The 22,420-nt window shown below is 36.9% G+C and overlaps 1 protein-coding gene across 2 annotated transcripts in view; it reads right to left on the reverse strand.

Annotated features, from left to right (window-relative positions):
- PACRG (parkin coregulated) overlaps nt 1-22,420 on the reverse strand; it is a 519,791-nt gene that overhangs the window by 212,836 nt on the left and 284,535 nt on the right. The gene's annotated exons all lie outside the window — the stretch shown is intronic.

The raw sequence follows: 22,420 nt of genomic DNA on the forward strand, positions 1-22,420 counted from the left end.
GAAAGGTAAAAGATCAGTTCGTGTTGCTAAAGGACCCCGGGGAGGCTGACAACACACAACTTTTTTTTTTTTTTTTTTTTTTTTTTTTTTTGCGGTACGTGGGCCTCTCACTGTTGTGGCCTCTCCCATTGCGGAGCACAGGCCCCGGATGCGCAGGCTCAGCGGCCATGGCTCACGGGCCCAGCCGCTCCGCGGCATGTGGGATCTTCCCGGACCGGGGCACGAACCCGTGTCCCCTGCATCGGCAGGCGGACTCTCAACCACTGCGCCACCAGGGAAGCCCAACACATAACTTTTTATGCAACGATCCCTTTCAGTTAGCAATCCATGCTATGCTTAAAACTGCTGCCACGAAAAAACATTTTTTGGGGAAGAAGAGACTGGTTATGCTGTGTATGAGTAGAAACTATAGACTGGTTACAAACATCGAGAACATTGTTGGTAGAAGTGACCATAAAGTGACTATAATTAGACTCTCAAGAAAGTAGGGAAGAAAAGCAAACATTTTTAACGTTCAGAACTTTAGAAGGAATTAACTGTATATAACTAAGATACCAAAGGCATGCAAAATGTTTTTAAAGAACAATTCTGAATGCACAGTAACAAGCTGTACTGCAGAGATACAACAGGAGACAGTAAGTTACCTGGTGTCCCCCAAGTGCAGGGTCTGGAAACCTGCTCCAGTGGGGATGCAGCGGCCCAGGGACAAGGACACGGATAACTGGCTGTATAAACACAGCCAACTCCCCCACACTTTCTTGGTCCTTAACCATGGGAACCTATTATTTACTTTCTAAAATGGCCAAAATTTCTATGATTTAAATAGAAAAGCCATATGAAGCATCTATTATAGAAGGTCAAAGGTGGTGACTGATAAATTGCAATGCCCGAGACTACTTCAGGACAAAGTCAGAGGCTCTTATTTGTAATATTCTACCTTCTAAAGAAAAACTTGACTATGACTTTAAAGCATGTGCCATTTACGGAGGGACAAAAGGAACCAGTCCATCCAAAGGAATGACACCATGGTCACTGTACTTGTGAGGCAGTCCTAACATTGTTCTTGAACTCCAGCTCACATTTCCAGTAGCCTGTGTCTTGCGATCACCTCAAATTCAGTTTGTTCCAAAGATAAGTTTCCCCCATAAGCTTTACCTTTTACCTATTTACCCCATATTTAGTATTGGATACCCCAGGTATCCAGGGTCAAAATCTGTTTCTCATCCCTTGCATTCTTCATGTTGCGAAGTCATCTTATACTGTTTTTGAAGTAGCTCTTGAATTTGTGCCCTCCTCCCATCCTCACCTCTACCCTTCTAGTCCCGGGGCTCCACCCTCACCACCTCTCCCCTGGTCCTGGGGCTCCATCCTCACCTCCACTCCTCTGGTCCTGGAGCTCTATTCTCACCACCTCCCCCTTGGTCCTGGGTCTCCATCCTCACCACCTCTCCTCTGGTCCTGGGTCTCCAACCTCACCACCTCTCCTCTGGTCCTGGGTCTCCATCCTCACCACCTCTCCTCTGGTCCTGGGTCTCCATCCTCACCACCTCTCCTCTGATTCCGGCCCTTAGAACTCCTCTACTGGAGAACTGCCATACCTTCCTAACCCACCTGCCTTCTTTCTGTCTTTCTCCACTCCCTCAACCTGTCTTTTGACACTGCTGCTGGATTTACCTTCTTAGAACGTATTTGATAATTTCTCTACCTGCTCAGAGAGTTCAGAGTCTCCCCCACACCATTTCCTACAGAATAAAGTACAAACTAGCCAGGCACAAGGGTGACACTTAAGGTAAGTGTGAACCAAACTAAATTCTCAATTGAAAATACAAGAATATAAGGTATCATTTAGTGGTTTCACAGCTATTCTCTTTGGAATCACTAGGAAGTGTTTAAAACTAAAGTGTGGTCAGCTTCATCCCCTCCAGCAAAAAAATGGGGGTTGAGGTATGAAAACACCTCAGGGCAACCCCACAACTTCTGGTCCAGTTCAGACTACATTCCTGTTTGGTTTGAAAGCAAACACAAATACAATGAATAGAGAAGCCTCAGCTTCAACGCAAGGAACCAAGTTAAATATAACTATGGAATTTGATTGCATGATAGCTCATTATTACAGCATTTAGACACACTGCAGACCATACCATATATTCTGAGAAATAACTAAAAATAGAATGCTGTAATTTAGCCTAAAAGCTGTAGCAATGAGATGCTCAAGAGCAGAGCTTCAGAGAACCACGGGAAGTTGGAGAGGGAGAAGGTCAGGTAGAGTGTTTTGTAGTGGTAGTGGGGGTCCTTTCTTCTGGTCTTATCCAAGCTAAAATTGTTTTGTCTTTTTAGGAAGCCAGAGGTTATTGATCCCTGCTTTACTGACGCAACTTCGTTTGACAGAAGAGAACTGGGAGCCTGCAGAAATATCATTCTGAGTATTATGGGCAGTGGACATTCTTTCAAAACATCTACCAATGAAGCTCAACATGTTTAGGGTTTGGTACTGCACAGATCTGTGTGATGGTTCATATACTAGTAGCTAACATGTATTGGGCACCTCTATCTGCCAGGAATTAAACTGAGCACTTTACATATATTAGTTTACTTAATCCTCGTTCACCAAATATTTATTGAGAATGCATTATGCACCAGTTATTGTTTTAAGAATTGGAGATATAGAAGTGAACAAGACAGTTATAGTACTCAGCCCCTTGGGGCTTACAATATAGTATGGAAGAAGATATTGAACAAATACTACAAGTGTGTTGAGATTTCATAAGAAGGATATGGTATTTAAACAGCAAATCCAAAAGGCATTCAGCCCAGCGTACAAAGCAGGGAAGGCTCCCAGACACAGGTAAGGACCTAAGGGACGAGTAGATGTTATTAGGATGAAGGAGAGGGAACAGCATGCTAGATTGCCCCCTCTTGGATAAAGGACTTCTTTTATAAGGTCTACTCCAGCTCATAGGGATAAAATTCTACTTAGCAGTGTGAGAACAAAGCCCAAGACAGCAAAGAAGCAGTCTTCCAAATGCTTTTATCATTGTGTATGTGTTTTCCTTGGGATCATTCAGAAATGGTGGGAAGAAGGATGTGAGTATGTGTAGATGTACATAAAAGGAGAGTGAGGCATAGTACTTTTCCCCAAGCTAAAAGATCCCTAGGTCCTGTCTTGTCTTATCAGCCAAATAGAACCAGATGTGTAAAATCCTGGGTTTCTGTCTTTTCTTACTATTCGTCCCTCTATCCCACCCCACTTCTTAAAAAGGACTCACAGCCACATCCAGCTAAATGTTTTATAAACTGCTTAGTCAGGAAAGATTAGACATCGAAACAGAATTACATGAGTTTGTTGTTTTAATTTTTTATATATTAAAATAAATAAAATTGAGTGTATATAATTTCATTCCATTTTGTGGTTTTTTTTTTTTTTTCAAGAAAGCCTTTCTGTTGACACTATAAAGTCACAAGTAGGAGAACCTATTGAAAGTATTAGAAGAGATAGCTATCTGAGCATGTATAGAGCCCATCTGGTGACTGCAGAAAAGATATTGGTGGCTGTAGCGCCTACTGAATGCTGGCTTGTCAAGTGCCCTCTTTTAGAGTATATATGCCAAAGCTTGCAATAAAACAGGCTAAGATATGCTCATCTACTACCAATGTTAGAGAAGAGTCTTGCCATATAGAATACATTAAGGAGTAAACCTTTTTATATATATGAGTAATAATAACATCGAACTTTTGTTGATTAGGTTTATCCCTGTACATATGGCTAATTGATTGCCTGGGGATAAATTAATAATCTCGCTCACCATGGATAGTAATAATAGCTATTAAGAAATAATTATTTTATCTCATCGCAACACCGATTGAATTAACATGATTGTGAAAAATGTTATTGAAATGACAAAGACTGACAAGTAAAATGCTTCAACTGTTACTCTTAATGACATCTAAAATGGAACCCTGAGGCATCCTAAATGACCAGGGACTGGCTCTAAAACTTCTGCAGTAGCTGTGAAATAGAGCCATGGTATGCGCTAGAAAAGCCCCTTAACTTCATCTTAGAGGGATTTTTTTTATATTGCCCATTTCCACTTCAGTTCCTCAGTTCTATTTTTGTTCCTCATTCTTAGGGAATTAAGATATACCATTAAGTTGGAAGTATTTTTGTTCTTACTGTCCCAGTAGAACTAAATAAAAAAGAGGTTTTTTTTTGTTTTGAAACAAAGTTCTTTTCTTTTGAAAAAGTATGTTAACAGATATAAAGAGAACATGATTCTATAGCTGAAAGAGAAGAAATGTGTTTATTCTTGTGTTGATGGGCCTGAAAGCAATTGTCAAGATTTAAGTGAGGACTCTGAACTCAAGATTTAAGGTTTTGAAAAGGGTCTAACATGAGAAATCTACTGACATTATAGATCAACCAGGGGAACCTTTATATTCAGAAAATTAGATTTCTATTGTATTGCTTACTGCTTTCAAGTATAATCAACAAGATAGAGCTTCCAGATGTATAGAAATTGTTGAAGAATAAGGAAAAAATAATTTAAAGTCAAAGTAGTAAAACATTCATCTTAGATGGTTGTAAGTTACATGTATGATTTTCTCAAGCATAAATTCCATTATTGCTATGATTTTTTGCAAAGTGAGAACATTTTCTACTATTAGATTATGATTCACTACTGTGGAATCAGGAATAGATGGAAATATTTCTACTTCTTTTAAAATTGGATGCACCAAACAGAACGTAAAAGCAAACAATAAATTCTAAAAAATATTTTTGACATATGGTATACATGTTAATATCCTTGATACACAAATAGTACCACAAAAGATTGAAACTGCTACTTTAAAAAATGGGCATATAATATAAATAGACAGTACACAAATTAATAAATACAAGTGAACAATTTCTATTGTAGAGTTTTCAACTTCATTGATAATCAAATGAAATGAAACACTACTCTATAATTTTGAATATCATATTAACAAAAAGTTTTTGAAAATTTAATACTCAGTATGGAAACAGGTCTGGGAAAAGAGGCACTCTCCTAGGTACCATATTGTAAACCATCACAATCGTTCTATAGCAACATGCATGCAACACTTGACCCAGCAATTTTACTTCTGAGCATTTAGTCAAAGGAAGTATGCAGCTGTGCAGAAAGAGTTATAGGATAGGATGTATCAATAGTATTACTTATAATCAGAAACCATCTAAATGTTCCCCCAAACACTGGCTTATTTAAGTAAAATCTGGTATACCTATACAATGGAAAATTATAGCTATTAAAGTCATATAATAGAAAATATTTTTAAAATAGGAAAATGTTTATAAGATACAGGTGAGTAAAGAAGAAGGTTATAAAGTGTATTTTCACTCTGCTTTCATTTTGAAAATAGAATGTAAACACAGTAAATACTGGAGATTTATAAGCTCAGATACAATAGAGACTATCTTATCCACTGCATATATAGACACTGGATATTATTCTATTAAAAAATACCTTTTTTTTTTACACTGCTTTTTTAAAAAAATCAATGTACCTTCCATATTTCCCTAAAATATTATTCTTCATGATTATAATTTATATGTTTTAATGTAGCAGAATTCTGGCCCTGTCTCCTTATTCTTTCTCAATATTTTCTTGATTATTCTTAACTATTTACATTTTGAGAGAAAATTTAGAATAATTTAGTCAGGTTAAAAAGTATGCTTGGCACTTTGATAAAATTTCCAATAAATTTAGAGAGTAACTTGGAGGAAATGGCCATCTTTCCAGTTAGGAACATGTATCTCTTCAACTGTTCTTGTTTTTTATTAAACTCCTCGGAAAAGCTTTATAGTATTTTTCAAGTAGATTCTGTATACTTTTGTTAGGTTTACTAGTGTCTGAATAGTTTTTATTTATTTTGATATCTTAAATGATATATTTTTCAATTTACTGTGTAAAATATATATAACATAAAATGTTATTTAACCATTTTTAAGTGTACAGTTCAGTGGCATTAGTTACATTCACTGTATTGTACAGTTATCACCACTATTTCCAAAATTTTCCATCACACAAAACAGAAACTCTATACCTCTTTAAAAAAAAAACCCTCCCCACTCACTTCCCCTTGAGCCCTTGGTAACCTATAATCTACATTCTGTTTCTATGAATTTGCCTATTATAGATGTCTTAAAGTATTTTAAGTATTATTTTTTTCTGATGTTGCAATATTTAATTAATAATTGAGACTGCTGCACCCAGTATCATGTTAGTCGAATTAGACTGAAATGAATATAAATTTTGCTAGTCAAGGGGCACTAACCATACACATTTTTAGTTTTCTGAATATAATGAATTCAAAATATGTTTTCAAACCAAATTTAGGTTTCAAAATTGTAGAAATTATTCTCTTTCCAAAACAGAACTCAATTGCTATACAAATAAATATGACGTGGCCTAAGTTCTCAATTAAAGTATCAGAGACTTAGCTTAGCTATTATGTACATGGAGTAAGCCTATCATAATTGTTACCATTTTTCTTCAATTCATTGTTCTCCAATGAGTGTTATATTAAAAAAGCATCATTTTTCTCTCACCTCATACAGAAAGGAATTATCTTTACGCAAAATTCAGACTTTTCCATCAAAGGTTTGTTATTACAAGTGGTTAACTTTTTCTGTTTTTTGATAGACAAGAATATATTCTGACTTTAGGACCATAGAATGCAGCTTAGTATTCAGTGACAGTGTTTGGTCTTTCTTTCCATTAAACACTTAGTTTTAAAGATAGATACACAGTTAATATTATTTGCTTAAATAAATGACAGTATTCAGTTACCAAAATGGTCTCAACATTATAGTCAGTAGCATGATCTATTTAGTACTCACAACTTTCTAGACATAAAGGAACCTGAGGAACAATGTCATTCAACACACTCTTCTTCAATCTTGTTGCAACCAAGGTTGGGCCTGTTTTTGCTCTCATACATACTGAAGCCTCTAAGAGTAACTGAGAGTAAACTTATCAGTACCCTGCTTTGTCAGAAAGCAGAGGAGGATTTGTCTCTTTGGAGCACCCTGCTCCCCTGTCCCTACACTACTGGCTCAGTTCAGCTTGAAGGAGTTGGGTGACAGATGGAATGATGAGCAAAGGAAGCAGTTAGGCAGCCTTGGTGCCATTCTCAGAGTAAAACCAAGTGACAATGTGCTGTGACAAGCAGGCACTGCTTCTAAAAATTGCGGTTATGTTTTTTCCTCTGGTTGAGAAAAGGTGTCTAAGTTTGCTCCAGCTTTAAGATAACAGAAGCAGTGGACTATGAAGAAGGATACAGTACACACAGGCTTTTCACAAAACAAGAAAGTTGAGAGCTGTGCTACAAAATAGAAGATGGGTAAATACATCACTTTCCAAAAAGGAGCTGCCCTTTCCTCCCCAAAGAAGGAATTTGAAAAACTACTCACTGCTAAGCTTGACATCAATACCTGGTAAAATTCTAGGACTGATTATTTAAGCAAGTGATTTGAGAGCTCCTAGGACAACAGCGTGATTTCTAGGAGCCAGAGTGAGCTTTTTGGAATGTCAGGCCAGGCTTACCTCATGCATTCTAACAAGTTTACTCATAAAAGAGATCACAAACAGACTATATTGCAAGGCATCTGGCAAGAACTCTCTTGTAGGCAAGATACAGACATGGTTGAAGAGTTGGGCTTTTTCTTTTTTCCTTACTGTGTAAATAACTGAATTTCAGTAATATGCCTTGGTGGTTTGGTATCGACCAGCAGAGTCCTTACTGGAATACTGCAGTGGTCCATACTTGACCTAGTCCAGTTTCCATCTAACATTTTTATTGCAGCTTGGATGAAAGTTATAAAATCCAAATCTATCAATTTTTTGATGACCCAAAGTTGGGAAGTCTGTAAAGACATGGCCACGAAGGTACACCAAGGAGGTAAAAATAATAATTTACTATTATTACCACCTTGATTTGGCACTGTGATAAACTTCCTACCTGTATGATCTGTCAGTCCTCACATAATGCCTGGGCAGTTGGTTTTATAACCCCCTGGGAAAGATGAAATAATTAATTTACCAAAACCACACAGCTAGTTAATGACCAGCTGTGGTCTGGTTTGCACGAGCCCAAGGCCTGTGCTCATATGGTTAGACCCCACTTCTTCCCAGCATCCCACCAAATCCTGGTGGACAACAGGGCCAGACTTGGAGCCTGCTCAGGAGGAATGCTGAGTGCTGCACAGTGAACACAGGTTCTAGCGTGGACTTTGAGCAAAATAGACACCTGTTGGGACCTGAGCTTAAGTGGTTTGCTCTTGGGGAACAAGTCATCCTGATGAAGCTGGGTTTCCTGGCATCTTCTGAAAAAGCAAGCAACACTCTGCAGTAGTGTTATTCCTTGACTAGAGTTCAGCTCTCATGTGGAAGGAGGAGGTTAACAATAGGAGATTTTAGCCTGGGTGTCCAAAATCTGTTGTCATAATCCAGACAGAGAATGATGATGATGGTGATGATAATGATGATAAAATTTATCACCCACTACATCCTCTGCTAAGAGCTTGAAATGTATTATCTCATTTAATCACTAAACTAACCATAAGTTGGGTGCCATTCTCACCTCAGTTTTATAAATTGAGTCCCAAAGTGATTAACTTGTCTGATAGCTGGTATGTGGCAGACTTAGAATTTTGACCAGATAGTCTGACTTCACAGCCCTTGTTCTGAATTACCACACTATACAGGAAGAGTGACAGAATTTGCTTCTTTATTTGAGAATGGGAAAGGGACAGCCAATATGTGGTGAACTCAGTTTGAAAATGCAATAATGCTATTGTTAGCTCTTTCTCTCTTTTATTCTATTGTGTTTTTCTGGCATGGACAGCTGTAATCTCCATTCTCATTGTTTTTATTTTGGATCACTCTGAGTCTTTTTCCCTATTCATACAGGGATAGGCCTGATTTTTATTCACCCTCACAGATCCAGAAGGAATTTTTCCTCTGGCAAGTGACCGGGTAACTGTTTAAATACTTCTGAGAATGTCTAGTCTCTGCCTCAGATTGCTATCATCTTGCATCCACTAACACATTATTTATGTATAGGACATCATGTAGAGGGACACCAGTTTTTATATTATGGCTTTCTCTTTTAGGGAATTAAAGGCAGTAGGCAACTGACAGATCGAGTGTGAGAGAAATGGACAGAGAGGAAAGGAGAAAGCAGCCTCCATCAGGTAGCTGGTTTTTACAGCCCCACCTGGCTATGACTGCTCATATTCAACATGACATTTATTAAGAACCTGCTTATCACCTGACCTGGGCATCTCTACACGACCTCCCTTAATGATCACAACAGCTATCTGGGGTATGTATTAATTCCCTTGTTTTGGAGATGAGGACTAATCTCCCAAACTCAAGGAGATGGACTAATTTATAGAACATGGTAGAGCAAGCACTAGAACCCAGAAACCAGCTCCATGGCTTCTCCAGTGGCCACACTAATCCTGAGAGGACAGAGAAACATGGTCTTTAGCACCACCTACTGAAGCTTCCTCAGAAAATGGACGTTTCAAGCTTTAAGATTCCAGATTCCATTGACCTCAATAGCTATGAATTCTCATTTGGGAATATCAATTGGTCAGTAGGGGTAAAGTTTGCTGTAGTAATAGACTAAGCCTAAAATCTAAGTGGCTTCACACAGAAAAGGACCATTTCTCATTCATAGTAGATACCCAGTTCACGTCAACATGGGGGTGAGGAGGAGAGGGGACTGTGCACTGGCTCTGAAATGCTTGGTTTGAAGGGAACGCACATCTCGTTTCTTCCATTCACAGCCCGTCGGCAGAGTTGGTCCCACGGTCCGCATAACTGCATAACTGAGAAATGCTAAGGAGGCGATAGATGTTTGGTGTGCAGTAAATATCTCTGCTATAGAATTCACTGTGTTTTGAGAAGCTACCTCTTTTCACTTCCACTAACCTGTACTATGGGTAGGTTACATGATCTGGGTTAATTGAGTCAGTGTGTTCCATCCCCCTTGGCGATAGTTCTAAGCTGGTACATGTGGTACAATCACAGTGCACCTCTGAGTTTTATTTTTTCTGGGAATTAAAGGACAATGGCACTTGTTCCTTTCTACAGGTATAAATTAGTAAGCATGTAGTTCCAGGATTGGAGCATCCTGAGGCCAAAAAGGGAGCCAGCTTTAAGATGACCATGCATAAAACAGAACAAGAGTGACACTGGCAAGCCACCAGATTAAATCAAGCCTGAAATGAGACCCTGGATTGTTCATTTATGTGAATTATTAAGCAAACCTAATTCTTTATGAAGCTTTGAATTAGTTTTCTTTTTCTGTCTTGTAACCAAAATAATCCTAAGTAATACACGAATTTTTGCCATATTTTTAGAACAAATAATATATTTTCTTCTTAAATTAAAAATTATTACTTTTTAACACATTTAAAATAATTTACCTGGAAAATTTCAAGTGATATAAGTAAAATTATTAGATCATAAAGAATAATGCAGTTCAATGGACTTGTTCCCTTCTAATTAAATAGAATTCTCAAAACAATTTTTGTATCGTGATACAGATTCGCGTGTTTTATTCTTACTTGGTATATTTTTTTCCACTGGGTATTCTTTAAAAATACCATTTTGCTTTTGAAAATGGTATTGTTTAAATTGCTTCAGCTGTGTCTGTGCATGTTTGTCCTTTATAGCTGGGTGACCTCAACTCATTAGAGCTCTCCTAATGAGGCCACTGTTTTATGACCTATTTGTAGATCAGTGATATTTTTGTAATTCTTTAGCCAGGTCACCTTGCCTCCTAGTACACCATCTCACAAATGTATGTTACTGCTCATAAACAAAAAGAGTCACATGAGAGAATGTAGATGAATAAACAATTACTCTCACTACTTAAATAATTTCTCCAATAAGTGGAAAGTATTATATCATTATGCGCTTTATTTGCTGTTTCATATTAGAGATTCTTACAAGTTAGTTTTTATATAATATGCAGTACAGTGGCAAGCCTAAATGGCCACTTCACACTTTCGATCATGACACCTATACAAATTTCAGTATGGATAGCAGCTATGTACCTGATTAAATAGATTATGCAAATATTTTGATGCATCTACTGTGTACTAGCCAGTACATTAGATGCTGTGGGGACATATCACTTCCTAACATTATATTCTAAGTGACGTAAGAGAGAAAAATTCAAAGTTCTGTGAGAATAGGAAGGCAGAGTGGGGAGAGGACTGGAGTTGAGGGTAGGGAGGGAGAGGGCAATCAGAAGAGGCTCTCCAGGACAATTCCTATTGGAAGTGGGTTTTGAAGCTTCCTTAAAGTTTAGGCATTTGAGGATGTGTGGGAATGGGTATGCCCCGAAGAGCAAAGATAGAAAAGGGCAAGACAAGTTCTATAGCACAATCCGTTTGGCTAGAGCATTGGGTGCATGAGGGGAAAGAGTAAGATATTAAGTCAGAAACATAATTTGCAGCCAGATATTTAATGGGAATCCTTGAATGCCATGCCAAAGAATGGAAAGTAGGCAGAAGCTGGATGGGAGTCTGTCCTTGCAAGATGGAAGTGTACTAGGTAAGATTTTGAGTTGAAAACTTTTTGCCTCCAAAAACTAAGGTGTGTGTCCTGAGGCAGAAGGAGGTAGACGGTATATTTAATTGAGGTATCAGAGAACAGAGTTTTGGGCTGGCAGAGTATGTAAAAAATTAGAGGGGGGGATCCTGGAAGGTAGAGACCCACAGATGAGGTAAACAAAAAACCTGCAAGAAAACTCTACCTTAGCTGATCTCTAAGGATTACACACATGAGAGAGATCTCAGTAGGCCCAGATGATAAGCAGAGGCTGCAAGGTGAAAGAACTGAAGATGAAAGAACTTAGCCTCCTGTTCACCACAGGGGAGACAAAGTTTAGAGTTTGTGTTTAGCAGGTTAACTATCCATTAGAATTAGAACTGATACTCTTCAAAAGAATATAACAGAATCCAGAGACTCTATGATATATTAGTCATAATGTCCATGGTAGGATTATACATTCTGGCCCCTAAGCAATTATAGTTAACAGAACACCCCACCTCCGCCATTAACCTGCAGTAGGTGTGTAGCAGATATGAGAAACAGAACTTTTTAAAGTCACTATTGTTTTAAGCTTTTGATTTTGGAGATTGGTTGTTCTTTCAATATAATCTAGCCTGCTCTGATTGAAAAAAATTCCTTTTATCATATTAAGAGAACTCCCTTCTATCCTTAGTTTGTTTTAAAAATAGAAATGGGTGTTGAATTTTATCAAATGCTTTTTACCATCATTTGAGATGATCACCTGATTTTTAGCCCTTAATACACAAATGTAAATGGCATTATCTCATTTTTCTAATGTTAAGCCAATCTTATCTTCCTGAAATAAAACAAACTTTGTCATGAGAAATTATCATTTTTATATATCAATGGATTCAGTTTGCTAGTAATTTTGTTCAGAAATTTTTCATTCTCTAGTAAGTCTGTGTCTTTATTCCTGTTTCACCCCTAGGTTTTTCATGACATTTTTTTTTCTTAAATTCCATATATATGTGTTAGCATACGGTATTTGTCTCTCTCTTTCTGACTTACTTCACTCTGTATGACAGCCTCTAGGTCTATCCACCTCATTACAAATAGCTTGGGATTAACAGGTACACACTACTATGTGTAAAATAGAGAAACAACAAGGTCCTACTGTATTGCACAGGGAACTATATTCAAAACCTTGTAATAGACTATAAAAAAAAATATTTGGAACCGTAAAAAAAAAAAAAAAAAAAAAAAGAAATTTTTCATTGATATTCATGAATGAGATTGTCCTGGAAGATTCCTTCTTGTAATTTCTTGTAATGTCCTTGTTGGTATCAAGTTTATGTTGCACCATAAAATGAGTTGGAGTCTATCTTCTCTGTTTTCATTGTCTGAGAAAATCTGTGCAAGATTTACATTATTTTTTCCCTAAGTCTAACCAGTGAGGCTATGTGAGCCTTGAGTTTTCTCTGTATGAGGAATTTTAATTACTAACTTAATTTCTTCACTTGTTATACTACTGTTTGTACTTTAACTTATTTTCTATTTCTCTGGTGTCAATTTTGTACATTATATATTCCAAAAATTTGACCATTTCATTGAAATTTCAAAGTTTTAGGGATAAAGTTGTTTATAATATCCTATCAAGATATCCTATCAATGTATGTAGGGTCTGTATAACATTTCCTTTTCCATTTCTGATATTGGTTATTTTTGCCTTTCATTTTTTTCATTTTTTATTTATAAGCTTTTACAAATGTTTATCAATTTTATTAATCATTTCAAGAAACCAAACAACATTTGGTTTTTGATGCTCTCATTTGCATGGTTGTTTTCTATTTTTATTTTATTTTGCTTTTATACTAATAATTTATTCTTCCTTTGACTTTCTTTTACTGTTCTTCCTGTCATTTATTGAGATGGATACTTCATTTACTATTTTTCCCTTTTTTTCTTTTTGATACCATGTTTAAGGCTACATATTTTCCTCTAAACACTGCTTTACATGTCATATGTGATAAATATTTTAATGTAATTTTTTGTAATATTTTTATGTAATATATTTGTTAAGTTTTTAATATGTAATTTATGTGATATTTTCATTATTGTGCAGTTAAAATACTTCATAATTCCATTAGAATTTCTTATTTGACCCATGAGGTATGTAAAAGTATATGTCAATTTCAAAATATATGGGAATGTTTTAGTCATTGCTTTAAAAAATTGATTTCTAACATAAATTGCATCTTAGTTGCACAATATACTTTGTATGAATTCCATGCTTTGATATTTTTTGAGACTTGTTTTATGGCCTAGGATATGGTTAATTTTTGTAAATATTCTATGTGTGCCTAAAAAAAGTCATTTGCAGTGATAGATGCAGCCCTAAATTTTGTAAAGAAGAGAAGAAGCTCAGGAGATCCAGATATGATCCAAATCTTGATTCTACCATTTGGCAACTGTATGACATGGATGTTTTTCTTAAATTTTACATGCCTCAGTTTTGTCACCTGTGAAATGAGGATTATAGTAGCTGGATTGAATAATATGATTCCAGGAAAGCGCCTAGCCCACTGAAAGCTTCCAAGACATATGGTGGTTTCCTTGCTTTTGTAGTGCAAAACTTTAGCATAATTTTCTGTCTTTAACCTCACAAATTGTGAAAGAGAAAATAATATATAAATTATTTGAAGACCATGATAGAATAATATATATTAAGATCTATATCATAGACAGGATTCACTTTCTTTTCAGCCTCCATGATGACAATAACTGAGCACTCCTATAGCCTAATAAGAGCCTCAGTAAATTCCCAAAAAAATGTAAATAGAGGAGAAGCTACATTCTTTTGCCACAAAGCAATAAATATAAATAAAATGATCATGAAAAAAAATCTCTAAATATTTGTAAATTTTAATGTATTATTTTGTTCAAATGAATCATCAAAACTATAAATACAAACTATAAATAGTGACAAGGAGAAACATACATATAAAAATAAATAGAATTAATTCAAAATTGCACACAGAAGCAAAGTCATAGCTTTACATGCTGTGATTACCAAAAGAGAAACAATAAAAATAAAAGTAAAAGTATGCTTTTAATGTAAAATGATACAAAAGCAAAACAAACAAAAATCTTAAGGAAAACAGATAAACCAACTGCCTTGAAGAAGATGTGATATATATATACATGTGTGTATACAATATATATACACACAATATATATATACACACACACAGAATGGAATATTACTCAGCCATAAAAAGAATAAAATTCTGCCATTTGCAACAACATGAATGGACATAGATGGTATGCTTAGTGAAATAAGTCAGCAAAAGACATACTGTATGTTATTACTTATACGTGGAATCTAAAAAATAAAACAAAAGAATGAATGTAACAAAACAGAAACAAACTCACAGATATAGAGGACAAACTAGTGGCTACCAATGGGGAGAGTGAAGGGGGAGGGGCGAGATAGAGGTATTGGATTAAGAGGTACAAACTACTATGTATAAAATAAATAAGCTACAAGGATATAATGTACAGCACAGGGAGTATAGCCAATCTTTTATAACAACTTGAAATAGAGTATAATCTATAAAAATATTGAATCATTATGTTGTACACCTGAAACTAATACAATATTGCAAATCAACTATACTTCAATAAAAAAATTAAAAATTTATAAACCATAAAGTTGAATAGAAACAAGGTGAGACTTTTAAAAAATACTAAACATAAAATACAGAAACCACTGGCTGACAATAAATTAGAGAGAAAATATAAATGCATAATATTATCCCCATTTTATAGAACAGGCAACAGTGTAACATGGAGTAAAGCAACTCGCCTCAGATCACGTGGCAACTAAACAGTGCAGCCAGGATTAGAAGGTGAGCAGTCTGATTCCATAGTCTATGCTCACAACTAGTACACTAGTACACTATCCTGTTGATCTATATGCAGGATTGGGAAAGTCTTAAAATCTAGTAAAGAGGAAGGTAATTGTTACTGAATGAGGGAAGGAAGGATATAATGAGTCAGAAAGCAAAAAGCAAATACACAAACACCCAAATCCTACAAATCTATAGTAAATATTCATGGAGAGATAAGAGAATGAGCATAATGTGTTCATAAAAGAAGGGAACAAAATACTATTTTAAAAGAACAATGAGATTAAAATAAAATTATGATAATTAACAAATTATTCAATCATATTTTTGTAAGATAATGTCAAGGAAATTTCCCAGGAAGTAGAACTAAGACAGAGTTGGATGATATGAGCAAAAGGATAAAGAAATTCGAGAAACAGCCCACAGGGTGCAATATATTAGTAGCAGGAATTACAGACAGAGAAGTAAGAGAAAATAGAGGGAGAACATTATTAAAGGAATAATGCATGAAAAGTTTCTAGTGCTGGAAGACATATGTCTCTAAATTGAAATTTTCCAGGACAATTAATGAAAACACAGCCATATCAAAGCATATCAACACGAAATTTCATATTACCAGCGATAAAGAGAAGAACCAGAAAGCTTTCAGAGACTAGGGGAAACAAGCCACAGGCAAATGGCTGGAAACTCAAGTGGCATCAAGATTTTCTAAGCAATATAAGAACCTGGGAGGCAGCAGAGACATGACCTCAAAATTCTGGATGAAAATGATTTTCAGTGGAGCCAAACTAATAAACAGTGTGATGGTAGAATTTTCAGATAAGCAAGGTCTGAAAAATATACCTTTCATGTACTTACAAGAAACTACTGGAAGATGTGCACTTTAAAAATGAGGAAAATAGGACAAACAGCAAAGGAAAAAAAGAGGTCAAACATGAAAGAGGAGTAAGGAGAAGTAGCAGAAAGAGGGAGGGTGCAAGGGGTATCTCCAGGAAAAGAAAGAAAAGTGATGAGTTGTCCGATGCTCTGAACATCTGGAAAATAATATTCATTTGCTAGATCCTGAAATATTTGAAAAGAAATAGTAAGTATATACGAAACAAGCAAACAAAATGAGAGGCAATTTTCAATGCTAAGAAAAACAAGTTGCCTAAGAAAGAAATGCAATCATAGTAATTGTGTGATTTGCAGTGAACAGTATTTATGTCATCACAATAGTGTAACAACTGATTATTGATTTATCCAAAACTGTATATAACTATATTGGAAGGGTGGAGTGGGAAAGAAGGCAAGTTTGGGTAAGAGAGCCAGATTCTGACCATTTCTCGGTGACTGGCAGCTCTCATCAGAACCATATTGTTGGGAACGATCAGTGGGAACAATCTCTCAAAGAAGTTTCCACACCAAAGCTTTTTTCTTGTGATTAGTGATTATTTCTCCCATTTATTTGTGATCATCACAGATAATTTAGCTTTCCTTTTGTCATCTCATTAGTTTTCTTTTTTTTTTTTGCAATCTCCCTTGTCTTTTTTTTAACGTTGTTTCCTTATTGACAGTGTTTCAGTTCTCTTTCCCTAGTACTTCATCTGATATACCACCTATTTTAATCTATTAATGGTTACTTTTAAGGCCTAAAAACTGAAACTTACATTTCTCTAATTAGTCACATTATGAATGAAGCAGTGTCTTTGGGTTTATTACATATAAGAGAAATGATCATTCATCTATTTTCCACCAGCTCATTCCCCACCTTGCTCTCATGCCCAGGATCTTGTGGGAGGGTCTGAGGAGTCCCAGCCTAATCTTGGCCTGGTCACCCTTGTCCTGACCTTGCAGCAGCAGCATTAACTGGGGGCTTCTTAGAAATGCAGCATCTCAGGTCACTTCATATCTACTGATGTGGAACCTACATTTTACTGGGGTCTGGAGATGATTTGTGTTTGGGAATTGGTGCTTTAGACAGCAGGCTGTCCCCTTGGGTTGGTAAAGACTATATGTAGATTTTAGGCCCCAAGGTCAGGCAGTGGAGGAAGGACCAGCATCTTATTGTCTCTCAATCAAGAGGTTTACTCTTATTCTAGAGGCAAAAAATATCAGTAGAGCAGCTGATTGTTGTTCTAAAACATGATGCCATGGTTTGCACTGCACAAAGGGTCATGACAATAACATCTTTACTGTGAACATTTTTATCAATATAAATGGATCCTCTTTACACACATAAAACTTCTTTTCATTAAATTCTACTTTTCTAAAATTGAATAACTACTCCTGCCTTTTTTTCTTCATTTTCCCCAATACAGCTTTTATTTTTTAAATGTTTAAGTATTATTTTGTTTTTATATATAGAGAGAGAGTTTATATTCAGATTTTGTTTTTCACAAACCAATCTGAAAGTTAATTTTCATAGTTGATATATTTGATTTTCACCTTATTTTGAGCTTTTGGCTCAGCACTTCCTTGCTGCCTATTCAGTTTCACTCTTTTAATATATAGACTCTGTTTTAAATACTTTTATCTTCTCCATTGACTTTGAAGGTTTATATCCAATTTCTCTGAATTATTTTTGCCACACTACTGCAAAATGATCCTTTGACATTTCTTGCAGTTTTGAAACTCTTTTCCATCAACTATTTACACTTAACTCTAGATTTAGCGGCTCTTAATGCAACTTGCTTTTCAAACTATGAATCCTCATTTTGGGGTTCTTATCTTGGCTTTACTCTCTGAGAGTTGGAGCACATCCACAGTAACCCTTTGTACGAAGGGCAGGTGGGCATTATGCTCACTGGGTCTGTGAGTCTTCTTTTTCTTCTCCTTCTCCTCCTTCTCTTTCTTCTCCTCCTTCCTTCTTTTTTTAAACCAATTTTCATTCAGTTTATCACATCATGTCTTGCTACTCATATGACAGGGATGAAATGTGCATAAGGTGATTCTCCTCCAATTCTCATTGCTGTCTGGAATTTACTCTTACGAAAAGTGTCTTAGCCCCAGTTATTTTTATTTCTTGGTGTGTACCACTTTTTTCCCTGTCCAGATGTTTTTCCTTGTAATGAACATTTTCTACCTGCAAAATAAGGGATATTTTTCATGTCTGAACATTTCTTTCAATTCCTTCTGCCATTACCATTTCTATTCCTGTTGTTTTGATGATTCCTCTTGGGAGCCCCTATAACTTTTAGCTCCTGCTTGTGTCCTATGTTCTCCATTTTATAGTCCTTCCTCACCTTCTTTTTTATTCTTGTCTTTTCTGAGGGAGATGGGCTACATTTACAATTCCAGGTTGTGCAGTTGATTGTCCTCTGTGCCTCTGGGGGGACATTAATCCTGCTCTGACATTTTTAGTTTCCCTTTTCTCAGTCAGCACTGGCTTATTTTCATGGGAGTCTGGTCTCCTCTTGTAACTTTCTGCTTCTGTTTCATAGAGGCTGTATCTTCCTGAATGCTGAGGATGTCAAACACGTTTCTACAAGTTTCTTCTGGATCCTATGCAAAACGTTGTTGAGGTACAGTTTTCCTCTGACTATTCATGATATTTTCTCCCCGGTGTGTAGCAACTTGTTTTGAATGGCCCCGTGTGGCTGGGTTATTGTTATTGTTCTTGCTTTTATGGAGGAGAGAGAGCGCTAAACCCAGACTCTGCAGGTTGCTCTTGGCACCTCCTATCCTCCTGGCTGCTATGGGAATCCCCTTCTGCTTTCGATAGGCAAAGCTTCCAGTGACTTCTTCCTGGGATTGCTCTGCTGGATTTTGATGGATTTGTGTTCTCCTCACTGGATGGAGTGGACAGAAGTCTAAAATCCACAGTTTGGATTGCTCACACGGTCCCTCTCATCTCATCCTCACCTACAATGTTTTGCTGTTGCTCTCAGCAATCAATACTCCATTGCCAATGCTGACTACTTTATACTGGGATTTTTTTGTAGTTTCTGACCCAGAATAACTCAAGAAGGTGTAAATAAGAAAGTGGGAGAGGAAGAGGAGGACCTGTAGTGATGCCATAAAGCAACAGAAATGGAACAATGTGTTAAATGTGCACTGTTCCCGTTATTACTCGATGACCCCACTTGGGGTCTTGAGCCAAGGAGAGAAGCAGAAAGTAAAGGGTCTTCTTATCTCTTTTTATGTTAGAAATCGTAGAACCACTGAATGTGTCCATTTCTCATTCCAGTATTATCAACCTTCCATTTAGTTGAAATAAACTCCAGATTCCAGAAATAGATAGGCAGGTAATCCCATTCACAGCTCCACAGGGAGGTTATATATTTTGCTTTGCCTTCAGAGATATTAATTATCGATGAATTAGAATTCAAGAAAAGATGTTAAAGAACTGCTAGCTGGTGATGGTGAGGTTAACTTTTGCCCCTGGAATGAGCCAAAATTTTACTAATAGTACCTTTTGAAAATAAGGTACACAGCTGTTATATGTTATGCCAATTATGTGTATCAGTCCGCTTCTGGATCAACTAGCTCCCTTCCAGAATTCCACCTGAAAAATGTAGTTTATGTATGTAATACTTTTCACACTGTGCTGGAACCATGCATTATCTTGCATAGTTAATCACTATTCTTTGCTGAGTAAAGTTTGGCTTTCAGTGATGTAGACAGAGTGAGAAGAAGCAAGCTGAGTTAGAAGATTCAGGATCAGTATATAATAGCAGAAGCCCAGGAAGGCAAACTAGGATATCTACCAAGAGAAACTTTCATTGCTTCTGGAACTGTAAATGATCAAATTCATACATAGTTACTATTCCCTGACAGATCATGTTTACTGAGTTCTTAATGTTTTCACTCATCAGCAAATGACCTCTAGGATGTGTCCTTAGAACACATCACTTCTCTCTTAACTCATTTAAGTATCTTCAAAATACTTAAATCAAATAAAATTGAAAATCAATCCACCTTGGCCTACAATACTCTAATTTGGACTGTTTTAATTGTAAGTGGTATAATCAAAATATTTCTTAGAAGTTCTCTTTCTGCCCTTCAGTGTTTTCAGTGGGGCTATGAGGGAGAGACTCCTGAGAACGCAGGGATCCCAAAATGAACAGTTTATTGTAAAGAAAAGAACAGACTTCCGGTATTGCTGCTGTTCGGATGGGTGCAGGACAAAAGGATAATGTGCTCTCCAGATAGTTCCCCGGGGAGAATGTTCTGGGCTTTTTTGTTTATCGATAAAACTTGTGCATCATCTTTAGAAAATGTAGCATTTTTACTAGAATTTAACATATTCAAAAATTATGACTTGTTAGAAAGAATAAATCACATTTGGAAAAGGTTTTAATATAACTCAGTATTATATATCCTTCCTGAAGGCCTTTAAAGATTAGCCCTTCACTCAGCTGATGCATGAGGGGAAAGGAAAATTGGTTTTTAATAAAGTCGCTTTTGAAGAGTCGTTTTTCTTTCCACATTGCTTTTCACAGCAGGTATCACTGTCCTCTTGTTTGGTTTCACTTTGTGTGTCTTGGTGGAAATTGGAAGCGGTCAGTTACATATCTCTTACAGAAATCTCAAAGACATGAGAGCAAATTTTAAAGTTGACTCAATTTACATAGTGACGGAAGAACTGCCAAAATTCTAGAACTCTAATGACACTTAATTCGAATCAATAAGCTAGGGACCACGGATCAGATTAAGTAATCCAGACTGTGGGAAATGACCCAATGTTGAACTATTTTGTTCTTGTTTTGGCCAAACCATATGGCAAGACTACCTCTGAGACAGTGAGGATGGGGTTCCCCTGTATCCTAGCAGACTAGGCAGGTGTACCGTCAATCATCCTGGGCAGCGGTCCATCCTGGAGTTGGGAGTGAGTGGAACTTGGGGTGGGGAAGCAGGGACCTGCTCATTCCTCTGAAGCCATGGGGTGTTTGGGCCCCGAGCCAGTAGGTAAAATGCCTGGGGCAGCTCTGGCTGGGAAAGGGTGGGATTTCCTCTGCCCATGACCTGCTCAGAGGCACCAACCTCTGCTTTTCAATCAGCAGCAGTGACAAAAGCTGAAGCAGCAGCAACAGTGCAGTTCAGCAACTCTGGGGCAGGCAGAGTCTGGGGGCTTAAGGGGATAGCAGAGGGGGCCAGTCCTGGCCATTTGGACTTGAGAAGAGGCCGGAACCCCCTCCTGGAATCTCGTCACTGTAGGGTGGCTCTATTTCAAGGGCCGTCAGCAGGATGGCAGCTAGGTGAGGAGACTGGACTGGAAGTGGCTAAGGGTCTTGTCTGGGGGCCATGAGATGCCATTGCACTGGACAATGAAAATCTCAGAAAACACTTTTATTTTTTTCTTAAAACTTTTTAATATGGAAATTTTCAAATACATATACAAAAGTAAAGAGAATGATGAACCCACATACCCATCACCCAACTTTAACAGTTATCAACATTTTGCCATACATCTTCATCTGTCCTTCACCTCAATTCTTTCTCTCTCCTGGATTTACTTATTTATTTATTTTTGTTATTTTCTTCTTTATAACAAAGTGAATCAGCTATACATATACATATACCCCCGTATCTCCTCCCTCTTGTGTCTCCCTCCCACCCTCCCTATCCCACCCCTCTAGGTGGTCACAAAGCACTGAGCTGATCTCCCTGTGCTATACGGCTGCTTCCCACTAGCTATCTATTTTACATTTAGTAGTGTATATATGTCCATGCCACTCTCTCACTTCATCCCAGCTTACCCTTCCCCCTCCCCATGTCCTCAAGTCCATTCTCTACATCTGCGTCTTTATTCCTGTCCTGCCCCTAGGTTCTTCAGAACCATTTTTGTTTGTTTTTTAGATTCCATATATATGTGTTAGCATACAGTATTTGTTTTTCTCAGAAACACTTTTAAAGGGGTGCTCTCAGCCAACTAGTCTGTAGGGACTCAGGCCAGAATAAATTGGCCACAAAAAGGAAGCACAATCTCATTTTATAGACAAACAGATAAAGCCAGTGACA

This window comes from Orcinus orca, chromosome 12, assembly GCF_937001465.1.
Source record: "Orcinus orca chromosome 12, mOrcOrc1.1, whole genome shotgun sequence".
NCBI classification, from domain to species: domain Eukaryota; kingdom Metazoa; phylum Chordata; class Mammalia; order Artiodactyla; family Delphinidae; genus Orcinus; species Orcinus orca.